Genomic DNA, 22,895 nt, shown 5'->3' with positions numbered 1-22,895 from the left:
GTAATTTTTCAAGTGTTTTAAATCCAGATTCCACGATAAGTGATACATGACGAAAATAAGATTATTATGTTCTTCTATGACTGATTCATTCCATTCCTGAATCACCTGTGATGCGTAAACAACACTCAGCGTGGGAACGTAATTTAATAATACAGAGGTCGTGCCCCCTCTTCCCTCTCTGACAGCTCTCATGTCCCTTTTGATGCCTCGAGCCTGTAATGAATCTGTTGTATACCTTTTAATAACCAATTTTACCAGCGGGTTTTATGATAGCTGTTGAAGTTTATTTTTTTAAGGTACGGTAGTGCAAACGTTTTTCCTTCACAAACGACAAATCTAAAAATCGACCATCACAGAGAGGGTTGTGGGGAACAAACAAACCACTAGAGGATGTTTCATGATCAAGACCAACAAGAACAATCATCTGCTCGGCAGGGGATCTCATAGCTCAGTCTTATAGCTTAGTGGTAGTTGAAGATGCTTAAAATGATATATGAAATTTGGTCCATATAAATTGTAATGGTAAATGTAGATACAGTTGAACATGCAGAAGAAAATTCTACATTGTATTGTATGACTTAAAATCAATACATGACTAAGTAAAATATGTTGTTAGTGCCTGGTTCATTATTTATCACGTTCTAACCTTCAACTGCAATCTATTTATCGAGTGTTTACAATGGTGCGACAATAGACAATATACAAATTCTTTATTGACATATTCATTTGAGAATAGTACATTGCGTCATATAGTGAATATCATGTTTCTAATTAAAATTAATTATTTAAGAATTCATTTTCTGAATAAAATGGTCGGTCTTGTAGCCAGTTGGTCAGTGCATTTTTAAGACGTTTTGGTGGTTCTTTTCATAGTGGTTTTGGAAGTTTATTGAAGTAAATAGCTCCTTTGTATGACGGCTTCTTTTCAGAGAGACTCAGGTGGTGAACTGGAAGAGTAAATTTTAAAGCATTACGAGTGTGATGCTGGTGGGTCTCTGTTTCTGGTTAAACCTGAGTTGACAGCATGCAGGATCACTTCTTTAATGTTGAATGTTTACTATGGTGAGGATCTTCAGTTGTTTGAATGCTTCCCGGCAGCTTTATTGAAACTGGAGTCCTGCTAGGCATCTTATTGCTCGCTTTTGCTGTTTGAGGACTCTCTCCATCTTGTATTTGGTGGCACCTCTCCACACAGCTATGCCGTATATGAGATGTGACTCAAACAATGACAAGTAAGAAACTTTAGCTGAGTTTTTGCTGCTGATTTGTTTTATTCTATGTATTACATAGATGCTGGTGCTTAGTTTTTTGCAAAGCTGTTCGATGTGTGGTTTCCAGGTCAAATGTTCATCAATTGCCAAGGTGTTTTGTTTCCTTTTTTGGTTTTAGGTTGGGGGTTGGAAAATGTGTGTTTTTGTGTTTTGTAGAAAAATTTATTTAGACAGTTTTACTACTGTTTAATACCAAATCGTTTGAATGGCACTACTGTTTAGTTGTGTTTAAAGTGGTGATTAGGTTTCCAGAAAGTTCTTGACTACTTTTGTGTGCTATTGTAATGACAGTGTCATCTACATACATAACTGTGTGACAGAGACGTCCTAAGTAATTGGGCAGATCGTTAGTGAGAAGCAGTAATAAGACTGGTCCCATTACTGATCCTTGTGACACTCCTAGCTGTACATTAGTAACTTGTGATTGGGCTTTTTGTAATAAGTTGCTCTTGGTGTAGTGAATTTCTACTAACTGTTTCCTGTCATTTAGGTAACTCCAGAACCAGGCTACTGCCCTTCCTTTTATACCCAAGTTCTTTAGTTTTTAAATGAGTTCTGTGGTTTAGACAGTCAAATGCTTTTTTAGAATCAAGGAATAGACTGGTAGCAATGCAGCCTTCTTCACATTGGTCTATGACACATGTTCTACAAGTTGTATTATGACCGTGGCTGTGGATCGACCTTTTATAAATCCATGTTGATTATTATTTAAGAGGTTAATGTGTTCAAGGTGTTCCATTAAACTTTTCAAAATAACTTTTCCAACTGCGCGCCCCACAGTTTTGGAAATCCGTGCTGATGTGATCGGTTCGATATAGAAATCTAGGAAATTCTACGTTGACTATGCAGTGTCTAAGAATTTTGAGGCATGGAATTCACAGAATGTGGTTTTGTCTGCGGAAAATGTTAGCGTTTATTAGGGGTTCGATTATCAAATATTCACTGTTCATATAAGGTTAAAAGGTTTACTTACAATGTAACGCCTCAGTAGTTAAGTTGGCGCTCCTGTTAACCTCATTTGAACCGGCCTATCACAAGTAGTGGGTTGAGCATCACTCTCAACATTCAAGGAAGTTGACTTTATAGTTACTCTTTACACTTGCGTCACTTTCAACACTCGCTGAATTGCCTTTATAGTTGCTCTTTACAGTTGTGTCACCCTCAACACTCGCTGAATTGTCTTTATAGTTGCTCTTTACAGTTGTGTCAGTCTCAAAACTCGCTGAATTGTCTTTATAGTTCCTCTTTACAGTTTTGTCACTCTCAACACTCGCTTAATTGCCTTTATAGTTGCTCTTTACAGTTGTGTCACTCCCAACACTCGCGGAATCGACTCTATATTTGCTCTATACAGTAAATCTTCTCTTAAAATGTTCCTACTTATGAATAAATTGTATTAATGTGTTCTGTAGATCGTGTAATATTTCACGGTTATATGAACTCGAAAATATAAAAAAATGTGACAGAAAGTTGTATGTCAGCAATTTTTCTATATAATACAAGCTCTTAAGGTCATTAATATTAATAAAAAAAATATTCATGACAAAATTTTATTATAAAACCCAAATAAGTGCAATGAAATATATATATATATATATATATACAAATAATATATATAATACATTATTATATATATATATATATACAAATAATATATAATATAATATATATAATACATTATTATATATATAATACATATATATAATACATTATTATATATATATATATATATATATATTTGTGTAGGATTGCGAGTATAGTAAATAAGTTGTATAATTTAGTAATTGCAATTGATTAATAAGGGAGAAGTCATTAAATCGTTCAACATTCCAGCTGGAGAGGGAACCAAATTAATTGCTTATTAGCAGCTGTAAATCACTCAATAATCCAATTAAAGGAGAGTTAATTACATCACGGCACGAAAGAATAAAACTCGATCTTCTTAATGTAACTTCGTTTCCCTGATGTGTTTTTTAATACTCAGGTTTCTAGTAACCGTTTAAAATGTACACATATTAAATTTGTTTTACTTTTATTGCCATTTTCAACCTAACTTTACAAATTTTAAAGTGAAATCTTATAAATATAGGTATACATTAAAAAAATTATAATATTTTAATCTGAGCATCTTAAATCGGTCACGAATAATTAAAAAAGGCAAAATTATCTTAACGGTGATGGTGAATACAAATATTTAAATTAGAATTAAGATATAAGAATTATAATTCAAAAAGCAATTCCTCACATTGTCAAAATGTAATACAATTAACAAAACTAATGTATTAATACTTTCTAACACTTTATTTTATAGAATAAATTCAGAAACATTGAAATTCTCCTCGTCAAAGACACTCATTACCCATCACGTCCTACTTTAGAGTTAGACGTGTTGTACGCCTGACATATACAAAATAAGGCTCCTGAAATAAGGTTTTTAGTTTACTATTGAGAGGTGCTTATTCAATGGAGATCATTAATATTTGTGGATTTATATTACTAAAACATTTGTATATGTGGTCTGATACCATAGAGAAACAAGACAGAAGTATGCCAAACATCGTGTCGTAACATGTTTTGCTGAGGTTGCTTGCCAAATATAAAATCTATGGCCTATTTAACTCTCGAGATGTCTGTGGGTAGATAGACAGACAATCATACAAAAAAATGATGCATCAGAGACTCATTCTTGTACCAACCAAGCAAATTCTGCATATTAAATATTTCTCGTCAGATCTTGCTACATGTTACATAAATATTCCTTTCATTGAATTGGATTCCTTATCAGTGTTTAAATAATAACAGTCTATACACCAAGTCACTCTAAAATGATGTTGTATGTATAGTTATGCTACATGTGTTTAATACCTCACATGTTGTGTGTTGAGTCGTTGTCCGTACCTAGGTAGTTAGATAGGTGCTGAGTCAGAGGGACAGCAATTTACTGTATCTTTACGAAACTATACACAGTACAGTACTGTAATACAGATATTTAAAAAAACATATCTAACTTTAACTGTAAATATTAAGGCTGTTATAGAACGCATATTAGTTGTATTTTGAGGAAAGTAGGATTCTCAGACCTGTGTATGTATGTATATTGTTTTGTCGTGATACAAGTCAAATCTACTACCGCACAATAAGTACCAAGACTGGCCATAATCCGTATATACTTTCGAGACATTTTCTTGATTGTGCAACAAGGCACACGATCCAAGGCAACAATGGTATCGAAATAATATTTCACTCTAACTAAAAGCGCTTAGACAGTCCAAAGAGTGCGAAATTGCTTGCGAAGCTGCTGGTAACTACTATTATATAATAATAATATATTTATAAAATTTCTACAAAAGGGCTCTCACACTGTCCACGTGATCCATATCACCATACATATGTTTTTTAGTGCTGGATGCAATGCGATATTTCTTACCTTATCGTCCTTAAAAGAACAAAAACAATAGCTACTACATAAGAGACCCTGATCTTTTGCGAAATATTAAAATCAGAAAAATAGCAATTGGTGGAAATACTCGCCATCGGTTCTTCCTCAATTTAATTTTAGTAAAGGTTTCAATTTTACTTTCCCAGGACACGAACCCAGGAACCCAGATCTCTCACTTGCCGGGCAGTTGGTACCTACACCCCACAAGGAATGTGTTTTTACTGGCCGAGCTTTAGCGAAGCCTATCACTCGAGAGGCTGGAAAGATTTCATTTCTGTTTGTCTGTCCACATAATGTCTCATAAAGGAAATTATCTGCAGATTTGAAATTTTGCATAATCGTTTCACTTATAAAAGAGCAACAATGAGTTTGAAGACCGTGCATATTACTCCCTGGGGTTTGGCAGAACGTTACCGGATATTTTTACATTGTTCTTATACGTAATCTGATGGCAACAAGAAAATAGCAGAATAAATAAATTTAAACAGAATTTCAATATACTAATAAGAGCGGGATATGGCAGTGTTGTTATTAGTGAAGCTGTGCCACCTCTAACTCACACCCAGGTATGGACAACGACTCTCCACAACTTGCATGTTCACACATTGCGGTTAAATTTTTTCTAAAAATAAGCTTCCAAATGAACTAATCCACATATTTAGAAAGCAAGCGGGATATGGCAGTGTTGTTACTAGTGAAGCTGTGCCACCTCTAACCCACACCCAGGTACGGACAACGACTCTCCACAACTTGCACGTTCACTCAGTGCGGTTGGATTACTTCCATAATAAGATTCCAACTGAAATAATCCACATATTTAGAAAGCGAGCGGGATATGGCAGTGTTGTTACTAGTGACGCTGTGCCACCTCTAACTCACACCCAGGTATGGACAACGACTCTCCACAACTTGCATGTTCACTCAGTGCGGTTGGATTACTTCCATAATAAGCTTCCAACTGAAATAATCCACATATTTAGAAAGCGAGCGGGATATGGCAGTGTTGTTACTAGTGAAGCTGTGCCACCTCTAACTCACACCCAGGTACGGACAACGACTCTCCACAAACTTGCACGTTCACTCAGTGCGGTTGGATTACTTCCATAATAAGCTTCCAACTGAAATAATCCACATATTTAGAAAGCGAGCGGGATATGGCAGTGTTGTTACTAGTGAAGCTGTGCCACCTCTAACTCACACCCAGGTACGGACAACGACTCTCCACAACTTGCACGTTCACTCAGTGCGGTTGGATTACTTCCATAATAAGCTTCCAACTGAAATAATCCACATATTTAGAAAGCGAGCGGGATATGGCAGTGTTGTTACTAGTGAAGCTGTGCCACCTCTAACTCACACCCAGGTATGGACAACGACTCTCCACAACTTGCATGTTCACTCAGTGCGGTTGGATTACTTCCATAATAAGCTTCCAACTGAAATAATCCACATATTTAGAAAGCGAGCGGGATATGGCAGTGTTGTTACTAGTGAAGCTGTACCACCTCTAACTCACACCCAGGTACGGACAACGACTCTCCACAACTTGCACGTTCACTCAGTGCGGTTGGATTACTTCCATAATAAGCTTCCAACTGAAATAATCCACATATTTAGAAAGCGAGCGGGATATGGCAGTGTTGTTACTAGTGAAGCTGTGCCACCTCTAACTCACACCCAGGTATGGACAACGACTCTCCACAACTTGCACGTTCACTCAGTGCGGTTGGATTACTTCCATAATAAGCTTCCAACTGAAATAATCCACATATTTAGAAAGCGAGCGGGATATGGCAGTGTTGTTACTAGTGAAGCTGTGCCACCTCTAACTCACACCCAGGTATGGACAACGACTCTCCACAACTTGCATGTTCACTCAGTGCGGTTGGATTACTTCCATAATAAGCTTCCAACTGAAATAATCCACATATTTAGAAAGCGAGCGGGATATGGCAGTGTTGTTACTAGTGAAGCTGTGCCACCTCTAACTCACACCCAGGTACGGACAACGACTCTCCACAACTTGCATGTTCACTCAGTGCGGTTGGATTACTTCCATAATAAGCTTCCAACTGAAATAATCCACATATTTAGAAAGCGAGCGGGATATGGCAGTGTTGTTACTAGTGAAGCTGTACCACCTCTAACTCACACCCAGGTATGGACAACGACTCTCCACAACTTGCATGTTCACTCAGTGCGGTTGGATTACTTCCATAATAAGCTTCCAACTGAAATAATCCACATATTTAGAAAGCGAGCGGGATATGGCAGTGTTGTTACTAGTGAAGCTGTGCCACCTCTAACTCACACCCAGGTACGGACAACGACTCTCCACAACTTGCACGTTCACTCAGTGCGGTTGGATTACTTCCATAATAAGCTTCCAACTGAAATAATCCACATATTTAGAAAGCGAGCGGGATATGGCAGTGTTGTTACTAGTGAAGCTGTACCACCTCTAACTCACACCCAGGTACGGACAACGACTCTCCACAACTTGCACGTTCACTCAGTGCGGTTGGATTACTTCCATAATAAGCTTCCAACTGAAATAATCCACATATTTAGAAAGCGAGCGGGATATGGCAGTGTTGTTACTAGTGAAGCTGTGCCACCTCTAACTCACACCCAGGTACGGACAACGACTCTCCACAACTTGCACGTTCACTCAGTGCGGTTGGATTACTTCCATAATAAGCTTCCAACTGAAATAATCCACATATTTAGAAAGCGAGCGGGATATGGCAGTGTTGTTACTAGTGAAGCTGTGCCACCTCTAACTCACACCCAGGTACGGACAACGACTCTCTACAACTTGCACGTTCACTCAGTGCGGTTGGATTACTTCCATAATAAGCTTCCAACTGAACTAATCCACATATTTAGAAAGCGAGCGGGATATGGCAGTGTTGTTACTAGTGAAGCTGTACCACCTCTAACTCACACCCAGGTACGGACAACGACTCTCTACAACTTGCACGTTCACTCAGTGCGGTTGGATTACTTCCATAATAAGCTTCCAACTGAACTAATCCACATATTTAGAAAGCGAGCGGGATATGGCAGTGTTGTTACTAGTGAAGCTGTGCCACCTCTAACTCACACCCAGGTACGGACAACGACTCTCCACAACTTGCACGTTCACTCAGTGCGGTTGGATTACTTCCATAATAAGCTTCCAACTGAAATAATCCACATATTTAGAAAGCGAGCGGGATATGGCAGTGTTGCCGGGTGGTTGGCATAGTTACCGTACGTGCGCTCGACCCGCACACAACCTATCTATGCTGACAGTAATGTAGTTACTTTGTAATACCTGTCACTGTTTGATGTGGTTTCAATTCATCTTCACTAAGTTGGTTTTCCGTTCTTCACAATATTTAATTTTTAACTAAACTCGCCTTTTTTTATTTTTTCAGAAAGACTTTTAATAAAGTCGAACAACGCAATATTTATTTTGTGCAAATTAAAAATGATTGGATTGTAAAACACAGGACGTAAGAAATCACAGTTTTGGTAGGGGAAACAGTGGATAGAAAAATGAATCGTGTACATGAATTGGGTTATAAAAATAGTTACAGTAACTGAAAATAATTGTATATTTATGATTGGATTTCAAAATTTGCTAACTGAAAATATGTGTACTAATTTGTATTGTTATAGAGGTTCAAACTATTACTAATATTAATATATAGCATTTTACCATTTTATATAAACTCAAATCTTTTAACGCAGTCATGTTTTAGTTGGATCCTTGAATAAAATCAATTCTTTATGTTTAAAGTAATGTTTATCCAGAGGTAGTTAGTGTTCATTTAAACTATCTCATGAGCCATAATTAGAATGAAAACTATAAAATTACGTAACCCAAGATTTTACGAAGATGACCAAATTTTATTTGTGCATACGTGTTTAAGGATAGTCAAGGATCGCATAAAATGATGTGCGACGTGAGAAACTTCCCGTCTAGGAGATGAAGAGGCGGCAATTGTGTGCAATAAAAGCTTTAGACTCTAAGTGGATTTTTTATACTTTCAACTATTAAATTTATTCTGCAAATAAAACCACGCTGAACTATACGTTGCTAGTTACTTTGGTATTATCCGGAAGCTAGATTTGTAAGAGTTTTCTTACCGGGGACTAGATTATTAGAAATAAACAAGTTATTTGACTTAATGTTAAAACTACATCTCATTGTGACGATTGGTTCTTGTTTTCTGCCTGACAAAACGACGCGTTGTTGGCGAGAAGGAGGTCACTCTGTCCCTGTCTACTGTTTGTTATTAGGCTATATAAGTAGGAAAAAACATACGTACGTATTATAGGCTACGAATACGAGCTTGAATTTAGGCACTATCTCGCGAGATGTTTTACTTTTTCACCAAGTGTGCGGGAAGGCGCCACCGAGATCCGCATTATTGGGCACGGGCATTTCCGATCGTCACCTTCCCGATCTCAGATAACATGCAAGATCACTTAACGTGATCTACTGTTTGGACGATCTAGCATGTGTTCTAAGGTAGGATAAATACTGATTCGAAATGCCCCTGAACAATAATGTGGGCCCCAGCACCACCCCGCACTTCTGGCGAGGAAATAAAAACATCTCGCGGCACAGTACCTAAATTCAGGCTCAGGTCACGTAAGCACTCGTAAAGGTTATATTTCACTTTTATACACTAGTAACAAACAATAACAAGGGCAGAATAGCCACCTTTTCGCCTACATCACTTAATGGCATGTAATTTGCACAGTAAATCATATACAGCCTGTCCTTTCAAATTAATGTAGTTTTTTCAGATTCCCGGTAAAATAATTCTTCTAAAAATAGTGCCCTCCGGATAGTAAAAAAAAACCTATTGCAAACTTGAAACCACTACTTCCATTTAATAAAGAAACAGTGGTTAAGTTCTTTTTTAAATAAAACTATGGCGATTATTCTGGATTTTTATAGTAAACTATATTTAGCAAATGGTTTATTTTTAAAAAGTTATAAATTTCTATCAAACTTCCTTATACATTTCTTTAAAATCTACACTCAATATTAAAAAAGTTCTGCATTTTTTCCGTGCTTAAGTACATCTAGTAGAAAAATACATGAGATATGTTTTGTATACCTTTCTATACACTAAAAGTCTCACATATAGAATATTTCAGGAAAGCAGGATTCAGTACTTCAAATTTAATTGGTGTTAGACAAACAACCAAACTAGTAAATATACACAATAGAAGGGGTTGGTGTGAGAAACTGGAATCTCTGAACAACATTCTCAAGTCGCTTAATGCCTATTTAATGAGCAGGCAGTACACCTCTAGCATTGACACTTGATATGTGGTACTTCTCATATTCATTTTATACAGTAGCAAAATGTAGTGTCTACAAATGAAATCTTTCTCCATATGTTACGTATTAACGTTTCGTATGATTGTCATTTTATTTACAATTTTTTTATCATCATTATCACCCAAAAGACCAATGTCAAAATTGTTTACTAACGCTGAGTCAAATCAAATTAATGGAATTAAATATTTTTGTGAAATACGCCTTTTTGTGTTCCCCAAATAGAACTATGTGTGTTATAGGTTATAGAGAGGAGTATTAAAGAGTTTTCTCGAGAGGTGCTTATCAAGGAAGTATACCTTGACGGTGTATACCTAACCCGTATCAGCCCTGGTAAAAAAGTGAATACCACACTTAAGAGCAACTACTGTACGTACTGATGTATCACAACACACTACTAGCCTGTTACTTGATTATTAGAATTGTTATTTCCAAAAACACACATCACATAGTATGTATAAAGTATTTTGTATAGTGTATAATGTATAAATGACAAAAAAAATTTTAAACTCGACTAAGACATCTTTTGCTGTCGGGGGTGTTTTACTCGGTTGACGAGTTTATGGAGAGCCGCTGGGACGAAATTCAAAACTAACACCATCAATCTTCTGGTTCTGGTGTGGCAGTGGCAGGATTGTCTGGTGAGAATGAAGATGAGAGTGAATGAGCGAACCATGTGACTGTGCCCTTTTATTATTGTGGCCTACCTTTTTATTATTTAAATATGTATTTATGACGTTTGTATGCAATTTTATAATTGTTACCGCAATAAAATATTATTATTATTATTTTCTAACAGTGTTTGTATTACACTTCTGTGCTTCTTTTAGCTAATTTATTATGGTGACCATCAGCACGTACAAATTGAGTTTTGTAATACTTCTTTTTTAAATTTGTCTACAATCAAATACAAATTATACATTACTTGCTATATGACTGATATGTTACCTTACAAAGGGTTAGAGAATCCTATTTTAGGGCTCCATGGCTGTAAACAGGTCAGAAGTAACTGGAGAAATAGAGGTAGCTATTTACCGAATATCATGAAATTTTTAATTGAATGTTAAGTTATTGGTTGAGTGTAAACGAAGCCTATCATTAAACAGGCTAGAAAACTTCATTTCTGTCTGTAAATATTGTTTCTCTGCTTGTAACATCATAAGAAGTTTTAACATGTTACATAGTAACACGTCTAGTGTAATGAAATCAACTAATGACACAACCTCAGCGAAGTTTGTTACGTGACATGTGGAGTGGTGCACACCTTGTCTTTTACTCATATGAACTGTGCCACTCTTTGATTTCATTAGTTTCCCTTACTGATCGTTACACAGATAGCGAAATGGACATTGTTTCTGTTGATTTATATCAGACCAGTATTACACTTTACAATCAAGTAAATTCTGTTCCTCAATCTGTTTTCTCTACTATGTTCGAGCTATCTTAACCTGTAAATAATTAAAGGATCGCGTCACAATACGCTGGTAATGTAAGTGCCGTTATAATTTATCATAGGCTCCGAATATAATGACAACATACGAGTTGCACTGCTATTTAAAATTTAGATGCCTATGACGCCGCTGTTATATTGATAATAATCGCATGCAGAGCCACTAGTATAAGCTGTTCAGTAAAACTATTATGTTGCAACTGGGTTTTTGTATTAAACCTGCATACAAACGTCTGAAATTAAAGTATAATAAAACCTTTCAAGAAGTGACATTGTACTAAAGATGCTAACATGTGGCCTACGGCATAGGTTTAGGCCTAACCTTTGAATTTTCATGAAAAGTTTCACATTGGATGATAATAACAGAACAACGGTTATACAGTGTAGTAATACATACGAGTAATACATAACAGTTATACTGCATAGTACTACATAACGGTATAACGGTTATACTGTATGGTACTACATAACGGTATAACGGTTATACTGTATAGTACTACATAACGGTATAACGGTAATACTGTATGGTACTACATAACATTACTATAGTATAGTATAGTATATATAGTATAGTATAGTACTAAATAACAATATAACGCGTATACTGTATAGTACTACATAACAGTATAACGGTAATTACTGTATAGTACTACATAACGGTATAACGGTAATACTGTATAGTACTACATAACGGTATAACGGTTATACTGTATAGTACTAAATAACGATATAACGCGTATACTGTATATTACTACACAACAGTATAAACGGTAATACTGTATAGTACTACATAACGGTAATACTGTATGGTACTACATAACCTTACAACGCTTATACTGTATAGTACTAAATAACAATATAACGCGTTATACTATATATAGTACTACATACCAGTATAACGGTAATACTGTATAGTACTACATAACGGTAATACTGTATGGTACTACATACACGGGTCCACTCAGAGGAGCAACTCTGGCAAGAAGACCGTCAGAATAGGAAGAAAAGGCTTAGAAAAGAAAAGCAAGCTGCGAAGACCGTAAAGAAGAATTCCGAGGCTGTGCAGAAACAGGCAGCTCCTGCCGCCTCCTCTGCAACGGCAAAGCTGAGGAAAGAAGAGAGGAGGAAGACGCGTCCGGATGCAGTCCTCATTCGACCAACCACTGGTAAGTCGTATGCGGACCTGCTAAAGGACATCCGTTCAAAGATAAAGCCGGAGGACTCGGGGGCGGAAGTCAGGGCTATTCTTCCGACCCGCACCGGTGGTCTTCTGGTGGAGCTCGGATCGAAGACCACAGACAAAGACGGGTTCAGCTCGGCTTTGAAGACGGCCATTGGCGGAGAGCGGCACCGTCAGTGTTTTAGAGCCTAGAGCCTCGATAGAGATCCGAGACCTGGACAGTCTCTCTACGGCGGAGGAGGTTCAGGAGGGCTGTTGAAAGAGAGCTCGGTGCTAGCGCAGGGGTGGTCAAGGTGTTCCTGACACAACCAAACAGAAGGGAGCAGAAACTCGCAGTTGTCTCTCTGTCTGAGCGGGGAGTTAATCAGCTGCTGAGGACTTCAAAAATCAAAATTGGGTGGGTCAATTGCAGGATTCGTCGAAGGGTGGAAGTGACCAGATGCTTCAGATGTTTCGGCTACGGCCATCTGCAGACGGACTGCAAGGGACCCGACAGGAAGGCATTGAACCTTTGCCTGAAGTGCGGGGAGAGCGGACACAAGCGAGATACCTGTGCTGCTAAAGCAAAGTTGCTTTCTGTGTGCTAACGAAGATCAGGACACCGTTGACACCAAGCACACTCCTGGCTCGAGAACCTGTCTCACGTTTAAGAGAGCTCTTGAGGCTTCTGGAACAAAAAAGTGATGCGTGTCCTCCAAGGCAATCTCCATCGTAGTCGAGTAGCTAACGATCTTCTTTCCCAGCTTATTCTGGAAAAACAGATCGATCTGCTCATCTTAAGCGAGCACTATCGTGACCGGGTTGGACCCAACTGGTTTCCGGACTATCTGGGGACCACTGCCATCTGGGTCCCGAATACCAACGTGTTGGTTAAAGGTCACGGTAGGAGCAGAGGAATTGTATGGGTGAATGCCAGCGACGCAATTTTTGTGAGCTGCTACTTCTCACCTAATGTTAACATAGCAGATTTCCAGAATCAGCTGGATGACCTAGAGGATATTATCTTGACCCTAGGTAACAGTAGGATAATCTTAGCTGGAGACTTCAACGCCAAGTCTGTAGAGTGGGGCATGCCTGCGACGGATGTAAGTGGTTTCCGGATTTTGGAGATGGCAGCCCGGACCGGTCTAGTGGTCTCTAATGTGGGGAGTGCACCCACTTTCAGAAGACCAGGTTACAGACAGACCATCCCCGATGTCACTTTTTCGTCGGAGGGACTCGCAGGAAGAATCACGGTCTGGAGGGTGATCGAGGATTATACCGGTTCCGATCATCAGTACATCACCTTCAGTCTTATCGGAAGCAGACTGAGCCGAATCGTACCAACTCGGGCTTCAGGCTGGAATGTTTCTAGGCTCAGTGCTGAATCCTTGTCCTTGGCGATTGACGAGGGCAAGGAGACAGTTCTCTCTTTAGCGGGTAGTACCACAAACATTGTTGACGCCACTATGAGTCTCATTGCGCGCGGTTGTGACGCCGCAATGCCCACGGAAAAGATCCTTGGGGAGAAACAGACGCTCGGCTTACTGGTGGACGGAGGATATCGCCAATCGACGGAGAGTTTGTTTGAGGCTTAGACGGAAGGTCACACGGGGAAGAAGGAGGGGGGGTCTGGTTCCCGAAGCTCTAATGCAAGAGTACAGGGATGCCCGTAGAGGTCTCAGGCAGGCGATCACGGTGAGCAAGGCTTCCAGGTGGAAGGAACTCAAGGACGATCTAAACGCCGATCCTTGGGGACTGGGCTACCAAAATCGTCATGCGACGGCTAGGTGCCCAATCTGCTAGCCCTAACATGAGCGCAGCCGAACTGGAGGTAATAGTTGATGCTCTGTTTCCGTCTCACCAGATTAGGCCGGAGGAGCATATCGCAGTTCGTCCCGAAGAGGTACCTCCGTTCACTGAACTAGAGCTGAAAAAGCGCCATCGCTTCGATGCGCTGTAGGAAGGCTCCCGGGCCCGATGGAATCCCAGTGGAAGTGCTTAGATTAGTGGCTAGTGGTTCACCGCAGCTGCTGCTTAATATGTATAACCGCTGCCTGCTGGAAGGCGTGTTCCCTCCTCGTTGGAAGATCCAGCGCCTAGTGTTGGTCAGCAAGGGAAAAAGGAGACCCCACAAGCACGTCCGCATACAGACCCCTCTGCATGCTGGACACAGCGGGAAAACTCCTCGAGCGTTTGATCAAACCTAGGCTGATCCAGGCTGTAGAAGCGGCTGGAGGACTTTCTGACCGCCAGTTCGGTTTCCGCGCGGGTCGTTCTACGATTGGTGCTGTAGGTGAGGTTGTCAGAGCGTTCGAGTCAGTACAGCAGGGAGACCATCGGTACCGCAAACTGGTAATGCTGGTAACACTGGACGTAAGGAAACGCCTTTAACTCGGCCAGTTGGGCTGACATGCTCGGTGCCCTACAGTCCACGTTTTTCATTCCACCGTATCTCTTGAGGCTGCTAAATAACTACCTTAGGGATCGGAAACTGGTCTTTGGAACGTTGGACGGACCTCGTAGTAGGGAAGTGACGGCAGGTGCTGCCCAAGGCTCGATTCTTGGCCCAGACCTGTGGAACATCATGTATGACGGGGGTATGGAGATGCCGCACGACACCTTCCTCGTAGGTTATGCAGATGACATTGCCGTAGTCATAACCGCGAGAAAGTTGGATGAGGCCCAGAGATTGCTAAGTCTAGCTCTGAGGCGAATACTCTATTGGATGGGTGAGCATGGACTGTCTTTGGCCACCGAGAAGACAGAGATCGTTCTTCTCACCAGGAGGAGGATAGATCCCGTCGTGCAGCTAAACGTCAACACGGAGCTCATCGATACCAAACGCTGCGTCAAGTATCTAGGAGTGAGAATGGATTCCCGTATGACATTCTGGGACCACATCGCCTATGCGGCCGAGAAAGCTGAAAAGGTTGTGGCCAATCTGAGTAGGCTCATGACCAATGTCGGTGGACCCGCAGAGACTAAGCGCCGAGTCCTCATGTCCGTGACGAACTCGGTTATCCTCTACGGTTGCGAGATATGTGCGGATGCCTTGCGGCAGAAGCGTTACAGGAAGAAGGTCGTGGCGGTGCAGAGGAGAGGAGCTCTCCGGATTTCATCTACCTATCGTACCGTTTCGGAGCCGGCCGCCTTTGTGATTGCGGGGGTAATTCCCATCGATCTTTTTGCTCTTGAGCGGAAGCGTGTTTACGATGGGAATGGCACTGTCAGCCGTGCTACTGCCCGTTCGCACACAATGGATGAGTGCCAAACTCGATGGGAGACGGAGAGTCGAGGACGTTGGTCTTTTAGGCTCATAGGTGATCTGAGGGGGATGGACCGAAAGAGAGCATGGAGAGGTAGACTTCTACCTTAACCCAGCTTTTCACTGGGCACGGTTGTTTCGGTTTCTACCTTAACAGAATGGGGAAGATCCCGAGTCCGGAATGCCAGTACGGGGATTCGGATGCGGACGATGCCTTGCACACCTTCTTCAGATGTAGAAGGTGGGAAACGGAGAGAAGGGAGCTATCGGGCATGTTTCACCGGAGACTCTTATAGAAGAGATGTTGTCCAGTCCCGAATCGTGGAACGCTGTGGCTGCGTTCTGCAAGAGGGTGCTAAGGCAAAAAAGAAGAGAGCAGCTATAAAGCACCAGAATAGCTCATGCTGGTGGATTTTAGAATGAAGTAATGCCCATTGGGCGAACGATGGCACCCTCTTGAAGTAGTTGCAGAGATGCGTTCCCGAGAGGGTTTCCAATGCCTGGACCGGTAGGTTTTTAGTGGGTGAGAGTCCCACACACCAGGGCGAACACCTGTCCCTGACGGTGCATAATGCATTTTCCTATCGTAAAAAAAAAAAAAAAAAAAAAATGGTACTACATAACCTTACAACGGTTATACTGTATAGTACTACATAACGGTATAACGGTTATAACTGTATAGTACTAAATAACAAAATAACGCGTATACTGTATAATACTACATAACAGTATAACGGTAATACTGTATAGTACTACATAACGGTTATACTGTATAGTACTACATAACGGTATAACGGTTATACTGTATAGTACTAAATAACAATATAACACTATATTTAATAGTACTACATAACGGTATAAACGGTTATACTGTATAGTACTATATAACGGTATAACGGTAATACTGTATAATACTACATAAACGTTATAACGGTTATACTGTATAGTACTAAATAACAGTATAACGCTTATACTGTATAGTACTACATAAACAGTACAAAACGGGTTTATACTGTATAGTAATACATACAGTAATAGTTTCATATCATAGAAAATCGATAAATAGTGTAATATATTTTGATTATAAAATGGATGGACATAAATTAGATAGAAAGATAAAGTTTAAGGATTTGGGGGTTATATTTGATTCTAAGTTCACATTTGCAGACCACGTTATTTCTGTAAGTAAATGGCCTTTTTCTATTCTTGGTTTTATTAAGAGAACAGGAAATTCAGATTCTCTCCAGCTGCTTTATTTCTCATTAGTAAGATCAAAATTGGAATATGGTTCTGTTGTTTGGCACCCTCATTTAATATGTCTCTCAGATATGTTGGAAAGTGTTCAAAGAGAATTTTTAAGATATTTGTATTATAAAACATTTGGTCACTACACTGATATTATTCCGTATACAGAACTTCTCAACATCTATAATATGGATAGCTTAACAAAGCGGCGTAAATTAGGCATGTTGTTGTACCTACATAAGCTAGTGAACGGAGTGCTGGATGACAGTGCCTTGTTATCTATGTTGGACTTTGCCGTCCCCGCCCCAACTCCCGCTCTATTGCATTGTTTGTTCCGCGATTTTCTCGCACTAATTTGGGTTACTTCTCCTCACTTAACACAATTATTAGACTTTATAATGAGCACTCAAACTCTTTAGATGTATTTAATTCCTCTTACAGAGATTTTAGGGTTTAAAAAATACTCCTGATTATCAATTAATAGTTAAAACATAGATTTTACATATTGTTATTGTTGTTGTTATTTATATAGTAAATATTTATTGGTGTTACCGGTATAGTACTGCATAACCTTATAACGGTTATACTGTATAGGATTAAATACAATATAACGTTTATACTGTATAGTAATACATAACAGTATAACGGGTTATACTGTATAGTACTACATAAACAGTATAACGGTTATACTGTATAGTACTACATAACAGTATAACGGTTATACTGTATAGTACTACATAACAGTATAACGGTTATACTGTATAGTACTACATAACAGTATAACGGTTATACTGGTATAGTACTACATAACAGTATAACGGTTATACTGTATAGTACTACATAACAGTATAACGGTTATACTGTATAGTACTACATAACAGTATAACGGTTATACTGTATAGTAATACATAACAGTATAACGGTTATACTGTATAGTAATACATAACAGTATAACGGTTATACTGTATAGTACTACATAACAGTATAACGGTTATACTGTATAGTATAATACATAACAGTATAACGGTTATACTGTATAGTACTACATAACAGTATAACGTTTATACTGTATAGTAATACATAACAGTATAACGGTTATACTGTATAGTACTACATAACAGTATAACGGTTATACTGTATAGTACTACATAACAGTATAACGGTTATACTGTACAATACTACATGCTCCATGCTGTGGTATTTTAAATTATCTAACTAAAACATCTTTCGGCAGTTAAAAATAAGATAGATGTTCTTTTGGACTACCTGTGGTGTTGAATGTATCAAACGAAGGCGAGATTTTATATATACCTAGTAAACGTTGTACTATAATTTATTGACTGGCTTTTAATATATTATTTTTAAATGTGGGACGTAAAATATACGTGTTTAGATAGAAATAGTTGTTAGACTTTTGATAGTTTTGCAAACATCTCATTTCTAAATGGGTGTACTAGCTTAAAGTTCTCAAGGTTAAATCAGTTAATTGGATAGTAAATACAAATATACATTAAGATGTAACCTAACAAAAGACAAATGTCGAGTTTCTTGATGAGACAGTCGAGTTATAAATAGTAAATGTGGGTTCTTCTCGCAAAAGAGAAAAATGTAAGAGCAATCTAAGTAGCGCTACGCTCCACATCACACTCCATCCTCAAGTAATATGTTAGCAAAGCTTTTAAAAGAATCTCACTTTATTTAGTAGCTCATCTTCTTAAACCACGTATAAACCCTTTGTCTTGACCTGGCAGTTTGTTTGTCTTGAGAATGAGTAGTGTTTCAATAGCATTTATCCATGCAAATATAAAATCTGTTTGTGTACAGGTCATCGTAATAGGTTACGATGATTGTGATTTCACGATCAACCGTGCCGCTCCCTTTATGTCCGGATGCAACAAGTTTTATTTTCTAGTCTCAGCTTCGCAGTACCGCGGTTATTCGCGTCTATTGCATGATTGGCCCTCCCGGGACTTGAAGCCGTGACCTCTCAGTTAGAGAGCCGTGACTATACCCATTAGTCTACGGAGGAACTCTGCAACAAGATGAAAATTTTTGTAAGAAACATGTTAGTAAGGAAAATATAACCTTAATGGTGTTTTTTTTTTTGTTTTTTTCCCCAAATGTAGTAAACTTCCTTGTAAAACAAACCAAATAAGGAGTCCGACTGACAATAACCAATTTCTATTTTATTTCCACCAAAATATTTTCTCGAGAAACCAAATGGATATTTTCTCTAAAAGCCATCTCTATAGAAATCTATCGCTAGTCATAATTGTTTTAGTGGAGGACTAAACAGGATAAAACCGAAAGAGTAAAAAATCAAAATGGTAATATCAGTCAGCCAAGAGACACCAATATTTATAGCAGAGTAGGCTGACGAGATAAAGAAACAGAGAGTCGCCATTTCCCGCCAAATTGCCGGTATTTACGTCACTGACTCACGCTGGCCAAGCCTTGTTTACGTGCCAGATGGTTAATTAATGATACCCCGCAAGTTAGCATAGGCATCCCGAGCTTTCGATTTCAACTCTCTATACACTTGGAACCCCACAACGTACTCACTACACAAGAGACACAATATTTATAGCAGAGTTGGCTGACGAGATAAAGAAACAGGGAGTCGCCATTTCCCGCCAAATTGCCGGTATTTAATGTCACTGACTCACGCTGGCCAAGCCTTGTTTACGTGCCAGATGGTTAATTAAGATACCCCGCATGTTAGCAAAGGGCATCCCGAGCTTTCGATTTCAAACTCTCTATACACTTGGAACCCCACAACGTACTCACTACACAAGAGACACAATATTTATAGCAGAGTTGGCTGACGAGATAAAGAAACAGGGAGTCGCCATTTCCCGCCAAATTGCCGGTATTTATGTCACTGACTCACGCTGGCCAAGCCTTGTTTACGTGCCAGATGGTTAATTTAAGATACCCCGCAATGTTAGCAAGGGCATCCCGAGCTTTCGATTTCAACTCTCTATACACTTGGAACCCCACACGTACTCACTACACAAGAGACACAATATTTATAGCAGAGTAGGCTGACGAGATAAAGAAACAGAGAGTCGCCATTTCCCGCCAAATTGCCGGTATTTATGTCACTGACTCACGCTGGCCAAGCCTTGTTTACGTGCCAGATGGTTAATTAAGAAACCCCGCAAGTTAGCATAGGCATCCCGAGCTCTTTCGATTTCAACTCTCTATACACTTGGAACCCCACAACGTACTCACTACACAAGAGACACAATATTTATAGCAGAGTTGGCTGACGAGATAAAGAAACAGGGAGTCGCCATTTCCCGCCAAATTGCCGGTATTTTATGTCACTGACTCACGCTGGCCAAGCCTTGTTTACGTGCCAGATGGTTAATTAAGATACCCCGCATGTTAGCAAGGGCATCCCGAGCTTTCGATTTCAAACTCTCTATACACTTGGAACCCCACAACGTACTCAATACTGGTGTCATTTAATAACCCAAGTCGTCAGTGTGTTGTTAGATCTTTTAATATCCTTCCCATCCCAACCAATTAATCAATTTTGCTCATTAGCTAACTTGACTGATTAAAAAAAAAAACATATTACAATTGGGCTTTAAACCTTTAAAATTGTAGCCCCTATCGTGTTAACCCCTATTTACTCTTGTGTTCACTTATGACTCTGAAAGTCTTTCACGCTACATTTTAAATTCGTTAACATACATTTCACACATTCATATTTATAATTGTATTTTTCACTAAACTGCATTCAATAGATCTATATAGTAACAGTCAAATAAACATAATTTAATTGATAATAATTTGTCCAATACAACTTTTATGCCATTTCATGCGAGTGTTACAGACTCACTACTGTACTTTATTCGAGAGACTCCTAGAAGGCTGTAATCATAATCTGCAGGTAGTAGCTTGATGGTTACAGCAAAGTTTTTCAGTTTACATTGTAATTACATATAGAAACCATTATAAAACAAAAGGGAGTGGAGGAGGAAATAGTTTCTGCACAATCTTACATTTCTTTATTTAAAGTTCTTAATCAATTAAAGAATAGTAGATTTTGGTCATTTGCCATCGTTTCATGTCGTATAATAATAGAACACCGCGGTTCCCCAGTCTCCCTCCGACACTGATACGTGTAAGTGGCATTGTATCGCGCTTGTTCTGACCTGCCCAGACTTTCAATACATGATGATTCGCTGACTCACAACTTGTTAGAGTTTGAAGACTGAAATATATCATAACTTTTCATGTGTCAACCTAAATACGTGATAAATACTTCTAAATTAAAAGTTACGACAGTGAATTGCTCCTCAGAAGTATATTTAATCTTAATTTCAATCGTCGAAATGTAACATTAAATTTTTGTAACATATAACGATGGCAAATGTCCAAAATTCCACTATTATTTCGTCTTATTTTCCTATTCTATTCATTTAAGCCATATTTTATTTTACCAGAGCGCTGTGGCATTACTCACATTTTGTTGTTATGAAACCTATCTTAGGTTGTCTTTGACAAAAGTAGGTTTCTCACAGCTGTGTATGTGTATTTTTTTTGATCGGGAAATAGCAAAACTGACTATGGAAAAAATATTACTATAACCGGAGTAAATTAAAATTAGCAATTACAAAATACATATACACTTTTTAACGTATTTTTTTCCGCAAGAAGTCGAACTAATCAATCGAAATATAATTCACTAGAACCATAAATTCTAATATAGGTTGCAAACCCTACGGAATTGCTGTGCGAAGCCACGGATAACTGCTGGTTGTATATAAAAATCAATTTTCCAATTTAAGAGTTGCGTGTGATGTTATATAAGCTAAGTATTTAAAATTATGATGTCTCTGTTACTGTAGCTATTACGCACCATATGTTGTGTGCAGTGAGTGCTGCTTTGACTAAATTAATCCGTTTAGTTTGGGCAAACGTTCAAAGGGAATAAAAGTGGGCTCCGAAATCGCGATCACTGACCTTAATTACGGAGTCAAACAAACAACTCGCTCCTGACACAATCTACCCCTCCACTACCCCTGTCCCGCCCGTTAGCTTTGGGCTGCAGCATCAGTACTGAACATTTAGTATTGTACAACGACGGGCTTTCCATTACTGGTTCAATATGAATTCTTTTTCAATGTAATCTTATCTTTTTCCAGACATTTTTTTATCGTTCAGCGATACAAAACTACTACGGTTTCAAATCTATTATCTGATCCCTCCCTCAGGTGGATAACTAACATAACTATAATATAGGTTAAAATTTAAAAAAAAATCATTACCAGAATGACGTAACACGCATAACTCAAGAGTCATTAATTACCATGTTGTGTCAAATACAAAAACACTCTAAAACATGAATTTAATAAAAAGAAAACACCGATATTAAAACTGAACTAAATAATGCAGGTCACAATAGGTCTTGCACTGACTGACTAACCACAGAGAACAATATCTAATAGTGAATGACGAACGTCGCGGAAGACACCAGTTGGCGGCAAACCTGTTTATTTGAACCTATATTGTACTTATGACTTAGTTTAGTTATGTACCTGAGGAAGACATCAGATTGTAAATCTCGAAACTTAGTGCTATTGATATTGTATATCACTAAAGAATAGCAAACGTCCGAAAAAAATGTATTTCCATTCTAATCCTTCCCTTTTTTAAATAACCATCTTTAAGCAAACAACTTTGAGCCTAAAGCTCTATAAGCAAC

Source organism: Homalodisca vitripennis, unplaced genomic scaffold (genome assembly GCF_021130785.1).
Source record: "Homalodisca vitripennis isolate AUS2020 unplaced genomic scaffold, UT_GWSS_2.1 ScUCBcl_3833;HRSCAF=9605, whole genome shotgun sequence".
Lineage (NCBI taxonomy): Eukaryota > Metazoa > Arthropoda > Insecta > Hemiptera > Cicadellidae > Homalodisca > Homalodisca vitripennis.
Note: the sequence above shows the minus strand (reverse complement) of the source record.